Consider the following 10,073-nt stretch of genomic DNA (forward strand, 5'->3'; position numbering starts at 1 on the left):
GAAAGCGACGCAGGCCAAACTAGACTCCAGCAAATAGCGTCAAACAGCGCCCTCTGCTGTCAGGCAAGAGCAGAAACCATAAAAAGCGTACAGCACCTGGTATTCCCAGGCGGTCTCCCATCCAAGTATTAACCAGGCCCGCCCCTGCTTAGCTTCCAAGGTCGGACGAGATTGGGCGTTTTCAGGGTAGTATGGCCGTAAGCTGCCAGGGCAACTGAAAAGATCCTATTTGAAGGCGACACAGGCCAAACTAGACTCCAGCAAAAAGGGTCAAACAGCGCCCTCTGCTGTCAGACAAGAGCAGAAACCATAAAAAGCTTACAGCACCTGGTATTCCCAGGCGGTCTCCCATCCAAGTACTAACCAGGCCCGCCCCTGCTTAGCTTCCGAGATCAGACAAGATCGGGCGTTTTCAGGGTAGTATGGCCGTAAGCTGCCAGGGCAACTGAAAAGATCCTATTTGAAGTCGACGCAGGCCAAACTCGACTCCAGCAAAAAGTGTCAAACAGCGCCGTCTGCTGTCAGGCAAGAGCAGAAACCATAAAGGCTTACAGCACCTGGTATTCCCAGGCGGTCTCCCATCCAAGTACTAACCAGACCCGCCCCTGCTTAGCTTCCGAGATCGGACGAGATCGGGCGTTTTCAGGGTAGTATGGCCGTAAGCTGCCAGGTCGACTAAAAAGATCCTATTTGAAGGTGACGCAGGCCAAACTAGACTCCAGCAAAAAGTGTCAAACAGCGCCCTCTGCTGTCAGGCAAGAGCAGAAACCATAAAAAGCTTACAGCAGCTGGTATTCCCAGAAGGTCTCCCATCCTAGTACTAACCAGGCCCGCCCCTGATTAGCTTCCTAGATCGGATGAGATCGGGCATTTTCAGGGTAGTATGGCCGTAAGCTGCCAGGGCAACTGAAAAGATTCTATTTGAAGGCGACGCAGGCCAAACTCGACTCCAGCAAAAAATGTCAAACAGCGCCCTCTGCTGTCAGGCAAGAGCAGAAACCATAAAAAGCTGACAGCACCTGGTATTCCCAGGCGGTCTCCCATCCAAGTACTAACCAATGCCCGCCCCTGCTTAGCTTCCGAGATCGGGCACTTTCAGGGTAGTATGGCCGTAAGCTGCCAGGTCAACTGAAAAGATCCTATTTGAAGGCGACGCAGGCCAAACTCGACTCCAGCAAAAAATGTCAAACAGCGCCCTCTGCTGTCAGGCAAGAGCAGAAACCATAAAAAGCTGACAGCACCTGGTATTCCCAGGCGGTCTCCCATCCAAGTACTAACCAGGCCCGCCCCTGCTTAGCCTCCGAGATCGGACGAGATCGGGCATTTTCAGGGTAGTATGGCCGTAAGCTGCCAGGTCGACTAAAAAGATCCTATTTGAAGGTGACGCAGGCCAAACTAGACTCCAGCAAAAAGTGTCAAACAGCGCCCTCTGCTGTCAGGCAAGAGCAGAAACCATAAAAAGCTTACAGCACCTGGTATTCCCAGGCGGTCTCCCATCCAAGTACTAACCAGGCCCACCCCTGCTTATCTTCCGAGATCGGACGAGATCGGGCGTTTTCAGGGTAGTATGGCCGTAAGCTGCCAGGGCAACTGAAAAGATCCTATTTGAAGGCGACGCAGGCCAAACTAGACTCCAGCAAAAAGTGTCAAACAGCGCCCTCTGCTGTCAGGCAAGAGCAGAATCCATAAAAGGCTTACAGCACCTGGTATTGCCAGGCGGTCTCCCATCCAAGTACTAACCAGGCCCACCCCTGCTTAGCTTCCGAGATCAGACGAGATCGGGCGTTTTCAGGGTAGTATGGCCGTAAGCTGCCAGATCAACTGAAAAGATCCTATTTGAAGGCGACGCAGGCCAAACTAGACTCCAGCAAAAATTGTCAAACAGCGCCCTCTGCTGTCAGGCAAGAGCAGAAACCATAAAAAGCTTACAGCACCTGGTATTCCCAGGCGGTCTCCCATCCAAGTACTAACCAGGGCCGCCCCTGCGTAGCTTCCGAGATCAGACAAAATCGGGCATTTTCAGGGTAGTATGGCCGTAAGCTGCCAGGTCAACTGAAAAGATCCTATTTGAAGGTGACGCAGGCCAAACTAGATCCAGCAAAAAGTGTCAAACAGCGCCCTCTGCTGTCAGGCTAGAGCAGACACCATAAAAAGCTTACAGCACCTGGTATTCCCAGGCTGTCTCCCATCCAAGTACTAACCAGGCCTCGCCCCTGCTTAGCTTCCGAGATCGGACGAGATCGGGCGTTTTCAGGGTAGTATGGCCGTAAGCTGCCAGGTCAACTGAAAAGATCCTATTTGAAGGTGACGCAGGCCAAACTAGACTCCAGCAAAACATGTCAAACAGCGCCCTCTGCTGTCAGGCAAGAGCAGAAACCATAAAAAGCTTACAGCACCTGGTATTCCCAGGCGGTCTCCCATCCAAGTACTAACCAGGCCCGCCCCTGCTTAGCTTCCGAGATCGGGCGTTTTCAGGGTAGTATGGCCGAAAGCTGCCAGGGCAACTGAAAAGATCCTATTTGAAGGCGACGCAGGACAAACTAGACTCCAGCAAAAAGTGTCAAACAGCGCCCTCTGCTGTCAGGCAAGAGCAGAAACCATAAAAAGCTTACAGCACCTGGTATTCCCAGGCGGTCTCCCATCCAAGTACTAACCAGGCCCACCCCTGCTTATCTTCCGAGATCGGACGAGATCGGGCGTTTTCAGAGTAGTATGGCCGTAAGCTGCCAGGGCAACTGAAAAGATCCTATTTGAAGGCGACGCAGGCCAAACTAGACTCCAGCAAAAAGTGTCAAACAGCGCCCTCTGCTGTCAGGCAAGAGCAGAATCCATAAAAGGCTTACAGCACCTGGTATTGCCAGGCGGTCTCCCATCCAAGTACTAACCAGGCCCACCCCTGCTTAGCTTCCAAGATCGGACGAGATCGGGCGTTTTCAGGGTAGTATGGCCGTAAGCTGCCAGATCAACTGAAAAGATCCTATTTGAAGGCGATGCAGGCCAAACTAGACTCCAGCAAAAATTGTCAAACAGCGCCCTCTGCTGTCAGGCAAGAGCAGAAACCATAAAAAGCTTACAGCACCTGGTATTCCCAGGCGGTCTCCCATCCAAGTACTAACCAGGCCCGCCCCTGCTTAGCTTCCGAGATCGGGCGTTTTCAGGGTAGTATGGCCGAAAGCTGCCAGGGCAACTGAAAAGATCCTATTTGAAGGCGACGCAGGACAAACTAGACTCCAGCAAAAAGTGTCAAACAGCGCCCTCTGCTGTCAGGCAAGAGCAGAAACCATAAAAAGCTTACAGCACCTGGTATTCCCAGGCGGTCTCCCATCCAAGTACTAACCAGGCCCACCCCTGCTTATCTTCCGAGATCGGACGAGATCGGGCGTTTTCAGGGTAGTATGGCCGTAAGCTGCCAGGGCAACTGAAAAGATCCTATTTGAAGGCGACGCAGGCCAAACTAGACTCCAGCAAAAAGTGTCAAACAGCGCCCTCTGCTGTCAGGCAAGAGCAGAATCCATAAAAGGCTTACAGCACCTGGTATTGCCAGGCGGTCTCCCATCCAAGTACTAACCAGGCCCACCCCTGCTTAGCTTCCAAGATCGGACGAGATCGGGCGTTTTCAGGGTAGTATGGCCGTAAGCTGCCAGATCAACTGAAAAGATCCTATTTGAAGGCGACGCAGGCCAAACTAGACTCCAGCAAAAATTGTCAAACAGCGCCCTCTGCTGTCAGGCAAGAGCAGAAACCATAAAAAGCTTACAGCACCTGGTATTCCCAGGCGGTCTCCCATCCAAGTACTAACCAGGGCCGCCCCTGCGTAGCTTCCGAGATCAGACGAAATCGGGCATTTTCAGGGTAGTATGGCCGTAAGCTGCCAGGTCAACTGAAAAGATCCTATTTGAAGGTGACGCAGGCCAAACTAGACTCTGGCAAAAAGTGTCAAACAGCGCCCTCTGCTGTCAGGCAAGAGCAGAAACCATAAAAAGCTTACAGCACCTGGTTTTCCCAGGCGGTCTCCCATCCAAGTACTAACCAGGCCCGCCCCTGCTTAGCTTCCTTGATCGGACGAGATCGGGCGTTTTCAGGGTAGTATGGCCGTAAGCTGCCAGGTCAACTGAAAAGATCCTATTTGAAGGTGACGCAGGCCAAACTAGACTCCAGCAAAACTTGTCAAACAGCGCCCTCTGCTGTCAGGCAAAAGCAGAAACCATAAAAAGCTTACAGCACCTGGTATTCCCAGGCGGTCTCCCATCCAAGTACTAACCAGGCCCACCCCTGCTTAGCTTCCGAGATCGGGCATTTTCAGGGTAGTATGGCCGTAAGCTGCCAGGGCAACTGAAAAGATTCTATTTGAAGGCGACGCAGGCCAAACTCGACTCCAGCAAAAAATGTCAAACAGCGCCCTCTGCTGTCAGGCAAGAGCAGAAACCATAAAAAGCTGACAGCACCTGGTATTCCCAGGCGGTCTCCCATCCAAGTACTAACCAAGGCCCGCCCCTGCTTAGCTTCCGAGATCGGGCACTTTCAGGGTAGTATGGCCGTAAGCTGCCAGGTCAACTGAAAAGATCCTATTTGAAGGCGACGCAGGCCAAACTCGACTCCAGCAAAAAATGTCAAACAGCGCCCTCTGCTGTCAGGCAAGAGCAGAAACCATAAAAAGCTGACAGCACCTGGTATTCCCAGGCGGTCTCCCATCCAAGTACTAACCAGGCCCGCCCCTGCTTAGCTTCCGAGATCGGACGAGATCGGGCGTTTTCAGGGTAGTATGGCCGTAAGCTGCCAGGTCGACTAAAAAGATCCTATTTGAAGGTGACGCAGGCCAAACTAGACTCCAGCAAAAAGTGTCAAACAGCGCCCTCTGCTGTCAGGCAAGAGCAGAAACCATAAAAAGCTTACAGCACCTGGTATTCCCAGGCGGTCTCCCATCCAAGTACTAACCAAGCCCGCCCCTGCTTAGCTTCCGAGATCGGGCGTTTTCAGGGTAGTATGGCCGTAAGATGCCAGGACAACTGAAAAGATCCTATTTGAAGGCGACGCAGGCCAAACTAGACTCCAGCAAAAAGTGTCAAACAGCGCCCTCTGCTTTCAGGCAAGAGCAGAAACCATAAAAAGCTTACAGCACCTGGTATTCCCAGGCGGTCTCCCCTCCAAGTACTAACCAGGCCCGCCCCTGCTTAGCTTCCGAGACCGGACGAGATCGGGCGTTTCCAGGGTAGTATGGCCGTAAGCTGACAGGTCAACTGAAAAGATCCTATTTGAAGGCGACACAGGCCAAACTAGACTCCAGCAAATAGTGTCAAACAGCGCCCTCTGCTGTCAGGCAAGAGCAGAAACCATAAAAAGCTTACAGCACCTGGTATTCCCAGGCGGTCTCCCATCCAAGTACTAACCAGGCCCGCCCCTGCTTAGCTTCCGAGGTCGGACGAGATCGGGCGTTTTCAGGGTAGTATGGCCGTAAGCTGCCAGGGCAACTGAAAAGATCCTATTTGAAGGCGACGCAGGCCAAACTAGACTCCAGCAAAAAGTGTCAAACAGCGCCCTCTGCTGTCAGGCAAGAGCAGAAACCATAAAAAGCTTACAGCACCTGGTATTCCCAGGCGGTCTCCCATCCAAGTACTAACCAGGCCCGCCACTGCTTAGCTTCCGAGATTGGACGAGATCGGGCGTTTTGAAGGTAGTATGGCCGTAAGCTGACAGGTCAACTGAAAAGATCCTATTTGAAAGCGACGCAGGCCAAACTAGACTCCAGCAAATAGCGTCAAACAGCGCCCTCTGCTGTCAGGCAAGAGCAGAAACCATAAAAAGCGTACAGCACCTGGTATTCCCAGGCGGTCTCCCATCCAAGAACTAACCAGGCCCGCCCCTGCTTAGCTTCCGAGATCGGACGAGATCGGGCATTTTCAGGGTAGTATGGCTGTAAGCTGCCAGGGCAACTGAAAAGATCCTATTTGAAGGCGACGCAGGCCAAACTAGACTCCAGCAAAAAGTGTCAAACAGCGCCCTCTGCTGTCAGGCAAGAGCAGAAACCATAAAAAGCTTACAGCAGCTGGTATTCCCAGAAGGTCTCCCATCCTAGTACTAACCAGGCCCGCCCCTGATTAGCTTCCTAGATCGGATGAGATAGGGCATTTTCAGGGTAGTATGGCCGTAAGCTGCAAGGGCAACTGAAAAGATTCTATTTGAAGGCGACGCAGGCCAAACTCGACTCCAGCAAAAAATGTCAAACAGCGCCCTCTGCTGTCAGGCAAGAGCAGAAACCATAAAAAGCTGACAGCACCTGGTATTCCCAGGCGGTCTCCCATCCAAGTACTAACCAATGCCCGCCCCTGCTTAGCTTCCGAGATCGGGCACTTTCAGGGTAGTATGGCCGTAAGCTGCCAGGTCAACTGAAAAGATCCTATTTGAAGGCGACGCAGGCCAAACTCGACTCCAGCAAAAAATGTCAAACAGCGCCCTCTGCTGTCAGGCAAGAGCAGAAACCATAAAAAGCTGACAGCACCTGGTATTCCCAGGCGGTCTCCCATCCAAGTACTAACCAGGCCCGCCCCTGCTTAGCCTCCGAGATCGGACGAGATCGGGCATTTTCAGGGTAGTATGGCCGTAAGCTGCCAGGTCGACTAAAAAGATCCTATTTGAAGGTGACGCAGGCCAAACTAGACTCCAGCAAAAAGTGTCAAACAGCGCCCTCTGCTGTCAGGCAAGAGCAGAAACCATAAAAAGCTTACAGCACCTGGTATTCCCAGGCGGTCTCCCATCCAAGTACTAACCAGGCCCGCCCCTGCTTAGCTTCCGAGATCGGACGAGATCATGCGTTTTCAGGGGAGTATGGCCGTAAGCTGCCAGGACAACTGAAAAGATCCTATTTGAAGGCGACGCAGGCCAAACTAGACTCCAGCAAAAAGTGTCAAACAGCGCCCTCTGCTTTCAGGCAAGAGCAGAAACCATAAAAAGCTTACAGCACCTGGTATTCCCAGGCGGTCTCCCCTCCAAGTACTAACCAGGCCCGCCCCTGCTTAGCTTCCGAGATCGGACGAGATCGGGCGTTTTCAGGGTAGTATGGCTGTAAGCTGACAGGTCAACTGAAAAGATCCTATTTGAAGGCGACACAGGCCAAACTAGACTCCAGCAAATAGTGTCAAACAGCGCCCTCTGCTGTCAGGCAAGAGCAGAAACCATAAAAAGCTTACAGCACCTGGTATTCCCAGGCGGTCTCCCATCCAAGTACTAACCAGGCCCGCCCCTGCTTAGCTTCCGAGGTCGGACGAGATCGGGCGTTTTCAGGGTAGTATGGCCGTAAGCTGCCAGGGCAACTGAAAAGATCCTATTTGAAGGCGACGCAGGCCAAACTAGACTCCAGCAAAAAGTGTCAAACAGCGCCCTCTGCTGTCAGGCAAGAGCAGAAACCATAAAAAGCTTACAGCACCTGGTATTCCCAGGCGGTCTCCCATCCAAGTACTAACCAGGCCCGCCACTGCTTAGCTTCCGAGATTGGACGAGATCGGGCGTTTTGAAGGTAGTATGGCCGTAAGCTGACAGGTCAACTGAAAAGATCCTATTTGAAAGCGACGCAGGCCAAACTAGACTCCAGCAAATAGCGTCAAACAGCGCCCTCTGCTGTCAGGCAAGAGCAGAAACCATAAAAAGCGTACAGCACCTGGTATTCCCAGGCGGTCTCCCATCCAAGTATTAACCAGGCCCGCCCCTGCTTAGCTTCCAAGGTCGGACGAGATTGGGCGTTTTCAGGGTAGTATGGCCGTAAGCTGCCAGGGCAACTGAAAAGATCCTATTTGAAGGCGACACAGGCCAAACTAGACTCCAGCAAAAAGGGTCAAACAGCGCCCTCTGCTGTCAGACAAGAGCAGAAACCATAAAAAGCTTACAGCACCTGGTATTCCCAGGCGGTCTCCCATCCAAGTACTAACCAGGCCCGCCCCTGCTTAGCTTCCGAGATCAGACGAGATCGGGCGTTTTCAGGGTAGTATGGCCGTAAGCTGCCAGGGCAACTGAAAAGATCCTATTTGAAGTCGACGCAGGCCAAACTCGACTCCAGCAAAAAGTGTCAAACAGCGCCCTCTGCTGTCAGGCAAGAGCAGAAACCATAAAGGCTTACAGCACCTGGTATTCCCAGGCGGTCTCCCATCAAAGTACTAACCAGGCCCGCCCCTGCTTAGCTTCCGAGATCGGACGAGATCGGGCGTTTTCAGGGTAGTATGGCCGTAAGCTGCCAGGTCAACTGAAAAGATCCTATTTGAAGGCGATGCAGGCCAAACTAGAATCCAGCAAAAAGTGTCAAACAGCGCCCTCTGCTGTCAGGCAAGAGCAGAAACCATAAAAAGCTTACAGCACCTGGTATTCCCAGGCGGTCTCCCATCCAAGTACTAAACAGGCCCGCCCCTGCTTAGCTTCCAAGGTCGGACGAGATCGGGCGTTTTCAGGGTAGTATGGCCGTAAGCTGCCAGGGCAACTGAAAAGATCCTATTTGAAGGCGACGCAGGCCAAACTAGACTCCAGCAAAAAGTGCCAAACAGCGCCCTCTGCTGTCAGGCAAGAGCAGAAACCATAAAAAGCTTACAGCACCTGGTATTCCCAGAAGGTCTCCCATCCTAGTACTAACCAAGCCCGCCCCTGATTAGCTTCCTAGATCGGATGAGATCGGGCATTTTCAGGGTAGTATGGCCGTAAGCTGCCAGGGCAACTGAAAAGATTCTATTTGAAGGCGACGCAGGCCAAACTCGACTCCAGCAAAAAATGTCAAACAGCGCCCTCTGCTGTCAGGCAAGAGCAGAAACCATAAAAAGCTGACAGCACCTGGTATTCCCAGGCGGTCTCCCATCCAAGTACTAACCAAGGCCCGCCCCTGCTTAGCTTCCGAGATCGGGCACTTTCAGGGTAGTATGGCCGTAAGCTGCCAGGTCAACTGAAAAGATCCTATTTGAAGGCGACGCAGGCCAAACTCGACTCCAGCAAAAAATGTCAAACAGCGCCCTCTGCTGTCAGGCAAGAGCAGAAACCATAAAAAGCTGACAGCACCTGGTATTCCCAGGCGGTCTCCCATCCAAGTACTAACCAGGCCCGCCCCTGCTTAGCTTCCGAGATCGGACGAGATCGGGCGTTTTCAGGGTAGTATGGCCGTAAGCTGCCAGGTCGACTAAAAAGATCCTATTTGAAGGTGACGCAGGCCAAACTAGACTCCAGCAAAAAGTGTCAAACAGCGCCCTCTGCTGTCAGGCAAGAGCAGAAACCATAAAAAGCTTACAGCACCTGGTATTCCCAGGCGGTCTCCCATCCAAGTACTAACCAAGCCCGCCCCTGCTTAGCTTCCGAGATCGGGCGTTTTCAGGGTAGTATGGCCGTAAGATGCCAGGACAACTGAAAAGATCCTATTTGAAGGCGACGCAGGCCAAACTAGACTCCAGCAAAAAGTGTCAAACAGCGCCCTCTGCTTTCAGGCAAGAGCAGAAACCATAAAAAGCTTACAGCACCTGGTATTCCCAGGCGGTCTCCCCTCCAAGTACTAACCAGGCCCGCCCCTGCTTAGCTTCCGAGACCGGACGAGATCGGGCGTTTCCAGGGTAGTATGGCCGTAAGCTGACAGGTCAACTGAAAAGATCCTATTTGAAGGCGACACAGGCCAAACTAGACTCCAGCAAATAGTGTCAAACAGCGCCCTCTGCTGTCAGGCAAGAGCAGAAACCATAAAAAGCTTACAGCACCTGGTATTCCCAGGCGGTCTCCCATCCAAGTACTAACCAGGCCCGCCCCTGCTTAGCTTCCGAGGTCGGACGAGATCGGGCGTTTTCAGGGTAGTATGGCCGTAAGCTGCCAGGGCAACTGAAAAGATCCTATTTGAAGGCGACGCAGGCCAAACTAGACTCCAGCAAAAAGTGTCAAACAGCGCCCTCTGCTGTCAGGCAAGAGCAGAAACCATAAAAAGCTTACAGCACCTGGTATTCCCAGGCGGTCTCCCATCCAAGTACTAACCAGGCCCGCCACTGCTTAGCTTCCGAGATTGGACGAGATCGGGCGTTTTGAAGGTAGTATGGCCGTAAGCTGACAGGTCAACTGAAAAGATCCTA

General features: G+C 52.5%; 33 non-coding genes and 11 pseudogenes across 33 annotated transcripts; all 44 read right to left on the minus strand.

Annotated features, from left to right (window-relative positions):
* Nucleotides 1–84: 84 nt before the first annotated feature.
* LOC131121603 (5S ribosomal RNA) lies at nt 85–203 on the minus strand. The gene has a single exon (XR_009128106.1). It is a non-coding gene; the product is annotated as a 5S ribosomal RNA (ribosomal RNA).
* Nucleotides 204–315: 112 nt separating this feature from the next.
* On the minus strand, nt 316–434 carry LOC131120619 (5S ribosomal RNA). The gene has a single exon (XR_009127168.1). It is a non-coding gene; the product is annotated as a 5S ribosomal RNA (ribosomal RNA).
* Nucleotides 435–545: 111 nt separating this feature from the next.
* Nucleotides 546–664, minus strand: LOC131120101 (5S ribosomal RNA). The gene has a single exon (XR_009126663.1). It is a non-coding gene; the product is annotated as a 5S ribosomal RNA (ribosomal RNA).
* Nucleotides 665–776: 112 nt separating this feature from the next.
* Nucleotides 777–895, minus strand: LOC131122488 (5S ribosomal RNA; annotated as a pseudogene).
* Nucleotides 896–1,007: 112 nt separating this feature from the next.
* On the minus strand, nt 1,008–1,117 carry LOC131123983 (5S ribosomal RNA; annotated as a pseudogene).
* A 112-nt stretch (nt 1,118–1,229) lies between these two features.
* LOC131121296 (5S ribosomal RNA) lies at nt 1,230–1,348 on the minus strand. The gene has a single exon (XR_009127812.1). It is a non-coding gene; the product is annotated as a 5S ribosomal RNA (ribosomal RNA).
* Nucleotides 1,349–1,460: 112 nt separating this feature from the next.
* On the minus strand, nt 1,461–1,579 carry LOC131121426 (5S ribosomal RNA). The gene has a single exon (XR_009127935.1). It is a non-coding gene; the product is annotated as a 5S ribosomal RNA (ribosomal RNA).
* Nucleotides 1,580–1,691: 112 nt separating this feature from the next.
* Nucleotides 1,692–1,810, minus strand: LOC131120761 (5S ribosomal RNA). Its single transcript, XR_009127307.1, has one exon. It is a non-coding gene; the product is annotated as a 5S ribosomal RNA (ribosomal RNA).
* Nucleotides 1,811–1,922: 112 nt separating this feature from the next.
* On the minus strand, nt 1,923–2,041 carry LOC131122846 (5S ribosomal RNA; annotated as a pseudogene).
* Nucleotides 2,042–2,152: 111 nt separating this feature from the next.
* On the minus strand, nt 2,153–2,272 carry LOC131121547 (5S ribosomal RNA). Its single transcript, XR_009128052.1, has one exon. It is a non-coding gene; the product is annotated as a 5S ribosomal RNA (ribosomal RNA).
* A 112-nt stretch (nt 2,273–2,384) lies between these two features.
* LOC131122869 (5S ribosomal RNA) lies at nt 2,385–2,493 on the minus strand (annotated as a pseudogene).
* A 112-nt stretch (nt 2,494–2,605) lies between these two features.
* On the minus strand, nt 2,606–2,724 carry LOC131123791 (5S ribosomal RNA). The gene has a single exon (XR_009128755.1). It is a non-coding gene; the product is annotated as a 5S ribosomal RNA (ribosomal RNA).
* A 112-nt stretch (nt 2,725–2,836) lies between these two features.
* Nucleotides 2,837–2,955, minus strand: LOC131121171 (5S ribosomal RNA). The gene has a single exon (XR_009127706.1). It is a non-coding gene; the product is annotated as a 5S ribosomal RNA (ribosomal RNA).
* Nucleotides 2,956–3,067: 112 nt separating this feature from the next.
* On the minus strand, nt 3,068–3,176 carry LOC131122870 (5S ribosomal RNA; annotated as a pseudogene).
* Nucleotides 3,177–3,288: 112 nt separating this feature from the next.
* Nucleotides 3,289–3,407, minus strand: LOC131121437 (5S ribosomal RNA). Its single transcript, XR_009127946.1, has one exon. It is a non-coding gene; the product is annotated as a 5S ribosomal RNA (ribosomal RNA).
* A 112-nt stretch (nt 3,408–3,519) lies between these two features.
* On the minus strand, nt 3,520–3,638 carry LOC131121172 (5S ribosomal RNA). Its single transcript, XR_009127707.1, has one exon. It is a non-coding gene; the product is annotated as a 5S ribosomal RNA (ribosomal RNA).
* Nucleotides 3,639–3,750: 112 nt separating this feature from the next.
* Nucleotides 3,751–3,869, minus strand: LOC131122119 (5S ribosomal RNA). The gene has a single exon (XR_009128532.1). It is a non-coding gene; the product is annotated as a 5S ribosomal RNA (ribosomal RNA).
* Nucleotides 3,870–3,981: 112 nt separating this feature from the next.
* On the minus strand, nt 3,982–4,100 carry LOC131121713 (5S ribosomal RNA). The gene has a single exon (XR_009128210.1). It is a non-coding gene; the product is annotated as a 5S ribosomal RNA (ribosomal RNA).
* A 112-nt stretch (nt 4,101–4,212) lies between these two features.
* LOC131122563 (5S ribosomal RNA) lies at nt 4,213–4,321 on the minus strand (annotated as a pseudogene).
* A 112-nt stretch (nt 4,322–4,433) lies between these two features.
* Nucleotides 4,434–4,543, minus strand: LOC131123783 (5S ribosomal RNA; annotated as a pseudogene).
* Nucleotides 4,544–4,655: 112 nt separating this feature from the next.
* Nucleotides 4,656–4,774, minus strand: LOC131120326 (5S ribosomal RNA). Its single transcript, XR_009126883.1, has one exon. It is a non-coding gene; the product is annotated as a 5S ribosomal RNA (ribosomal RNA).
* Nucleotides 4,775–4,886: 112 nt separating this feature from the next.
* Nucleotides 4,887–4,995, minus strand: LOC131123170 (5S ribosomal RNA; annotated as a pseudogene).
* Nucleotides 4,996–5,107: 112 nt separating this feature from the next.
* On the minus strand, nt 5,108–5,226 carry LOC131120870 (5S ribosomal RNA). Its single transcript, XR_009127415.1, has one exon. It is a non-coding gene; the product is annotated as a 5S ribosomal RNA (ribosomal RNA).
* A 112-nt stretch (nt 5,227–5,338) lies between these two features.
* LOC131123395 (5S ribosomal RNA) lies at nt 5,339–5,457 on the minus strand. The gene has a single exon (XR_009128716.1). It is a non-coding gene; the product is annotated as a 5S ribosomal RNA (ribosomal RNA).
* Nucleotides 5,458–5,569: 112 nt separating this feature from the next.
* LOC131122023 (5S ribosomal RNA) lies at nt 5,570–5,688 on the minus strand. The gene has a single exon (XR_009128506.1). It is a non-coding gene; the product is annotated as a 5S ribosomal RNA (ribosomal RNA).
* A 112-nt stretch (nt 5,689–5,800) lies between these two features.
* LOC131121541 (5S ribosomal RNA) lies at nt 5,801–5,919 on the minus strand. The gene has a single exon (XR_009128047.1). It is a non-coding gene; the product is annotated as a 5S ribosomal RNA (ribosomal RNA).
* Nucleotides 5,920–6,031: 112 nt separating this feature from the next.
* On the minus strand, nt 6,032–6,150 carry LOC131121849 (5S ribosomal RNA). Its single transcript, XR_009128342.1, has one exon. It is a non-coding gene; the product is annotated as a 5S ribosomal RNA (ribosomal RNA).
* A 112-nt stretch (nt 6,151–6,262) lies between these two features.
* Nucleotides 6,263–6,372, minus strand: LOC131123984 (5S ribosomal RNA; annotated as a pseudogene).
* Nucleotides 6,373–6,484: 112 nt separating this feature from the next.
* On the minus strand, nt 6,485–6,603 carry LOC131121297 (5S ribosomal RNA). The gene has a single exon (XR_009127813.1). It is a non-coding gene; the product is annotated as a 5S ribosomal RNA (ribosomal RNA).
* Nucleotides 6,604–6,715: 112 nt separating this feature from the next.
* On the minus strand, nt 6,716–6,834 carry LOC131121233 (5S ribosomal RNA). The gene has a single exon (XR_009127768.1). It is a non-coding gene; the product is annotated as a 5S ribosomal RNA (ribosomal RNA).
* A 112-nt stretch (nt 6,835–6,946) lies between these two features.
* LOC131120486 (5S ribosomal RNA) lies at nt 6,947–7,065 on the minus strand. Its single transcript, XR_009127040.1, has one exon. It is a non-coding gene; the product is annotated as a 5S ribosomal RNA (ribosomal RNA).
* Nucleotides 7,066–7,177: 112 nt separating this feature from the next.
* Nucleotides 7,178–7,296, minus strand: LOC131123406 (5S ribosomal RNA). The gene has a single exon (XR_009128717.1). It is a non-coding gene; the product is annotated as a 5S ribosomal RNA (ribosomal RNA).
* A 112-nt stretch (nt 7,297–7,408) lies between these two features.
* On the minus strand, nt 7,409–7,527 carry LOC131122024 (5S ribosomal RNA). The gene has a single exon (XR_009128507.1). It is a non-coding gene; the product is annotated as a 5S ribosomal RNA (ribosomal RNA).
* Nucleotides 7,528–7,639: 112 nt separating this feature from the next.
* On the minus strand, nt 7,640–7,758 carry LOC131121604 (5S ribosomal RNA). The gene has a single exon (XR_009128107.1). It is a non-coding gene; the product is annotated as a 5S ribosomal RNA (ribosomal RNA).
* A 112-nt stretch (nt 7,759–7,870) lies between these two features.
* Nucleotides 7,871–7,989, minus strand: LOC131123093 (5S ribosomal RNA). Its single transcript, XR_009128686.1, has one exon. It is a non-coding gene; the product is annotated as a 5S ribosomal RNA (ribosomal RNA).
* A 111-nt stretch (nt 7,990–8,100) lies between these two features.
* Nucleotides 8,101–8,219, minus strand: LOC131122574 (5S ribosomal RNA). Its single transcript, XR_009128632.1, has one exon. It is a non-coding gene; the product is annotated as a 5S ribosomal RNA (ribosomal RNA).
* Nucleotides 8,220–8,331: 112 nt separating this feature from the next.
* Nucleotides 8,332–8,450, minus strand: LOC131120999 (5S ribosomal RNA). The gene has a single exon (XR_009127539.1). It is a non-coding gene; the product is annotated as a 5S ribosomal RNA (ribosomal RNA).
* Nucleotides 8,451–8,562: 112 nt separating this feature from the next.
* Nucleotides 8,563–8,681, minus strand: LOC131121746 (5S ribosomal RNA). Its single transcript, XR_009128242.1, has one exon. It is a non-coding gene; the product is annotated as a 5S ribosomal RNA (ribosomal RNA).
* Nucleotides 8,682–8,793: 112 nt separating this feature from the next.
* On the minus strand, nt 8,794–8,903 carry LOC131123784 (5S ribosomal RNA; annotated as a pseudogene).
* Nucleotides 8,904–9,015: 112 nt separating this feature from the next.
* Nucleotides 9,016–9,134, minus strand: LOC131120327 (5S ribosomal RNA). The gene has a single exon (XR_009126884.1). It is a non-coding gene; the product is annotated as a 5S ribosomal RNA (ribosomal RNA).
* Nucleotides 9,135–9,246: 112 nt separating this feature from the next.
* On the minus strand, nt 9,247–9,355 carry LOC131123171 (5S ribosomal RNA; annotated as a pseudogene).
* Nucleotides 9,356–9,467: 112 nt separating this feature from the next.
* On the minus strand, nt 9,468–9,586 carry LOC131120872 (5S ribosomal RNA). Its single transcript, XR_009127416.1, has one exon. It is a non-coding gene; the product is annotated as a 5S ribosomal RNA (ribosomal RNA).
* A 112-nt stretch (nt 9,587–9,698) lies between these two features.
* LOC131123418 (5S ribosomal RNA) lies at nt 9,699–9,817 on the minus strand. Its single transcript, XR_009128718.1, has one exon. It is a non-coding gene; the product is annotated as a 5S ribosomal RNA (ribosomal RNA).
* Nucleotides 9,818–9,929: 112 nt separating this feature from the next.
* Nucleotides 9,930–10,048, minus strand: LOC131122025 (5S ribosomal RNA). The gene has a single exon (XR_009128508.1). It is a non-coding gene; the product is annotated as a 5S ribosomal RNA (ribosomal RNA).
* Nucleotides 10,049–10,073: the final 25 nt, after the last annotated feature.

Source organism: Doryrhamphus excisus, chromosome 2 (assembly GCF_030265055.1).
Source record: "Doryrhamphus excisus isolate RoL2022-K1 chromosome 2, RoL_Dexc_1.0, whole genome shotgun sequence".
Classification (NCBI taxonomy): domain Eukaryota; kingdom Metazoa; phylum Chordata; class Actinopteri; order Syngnathiformes; family Syngnathidae; genus Doryrhamphus; species Doryrhamphus excisus.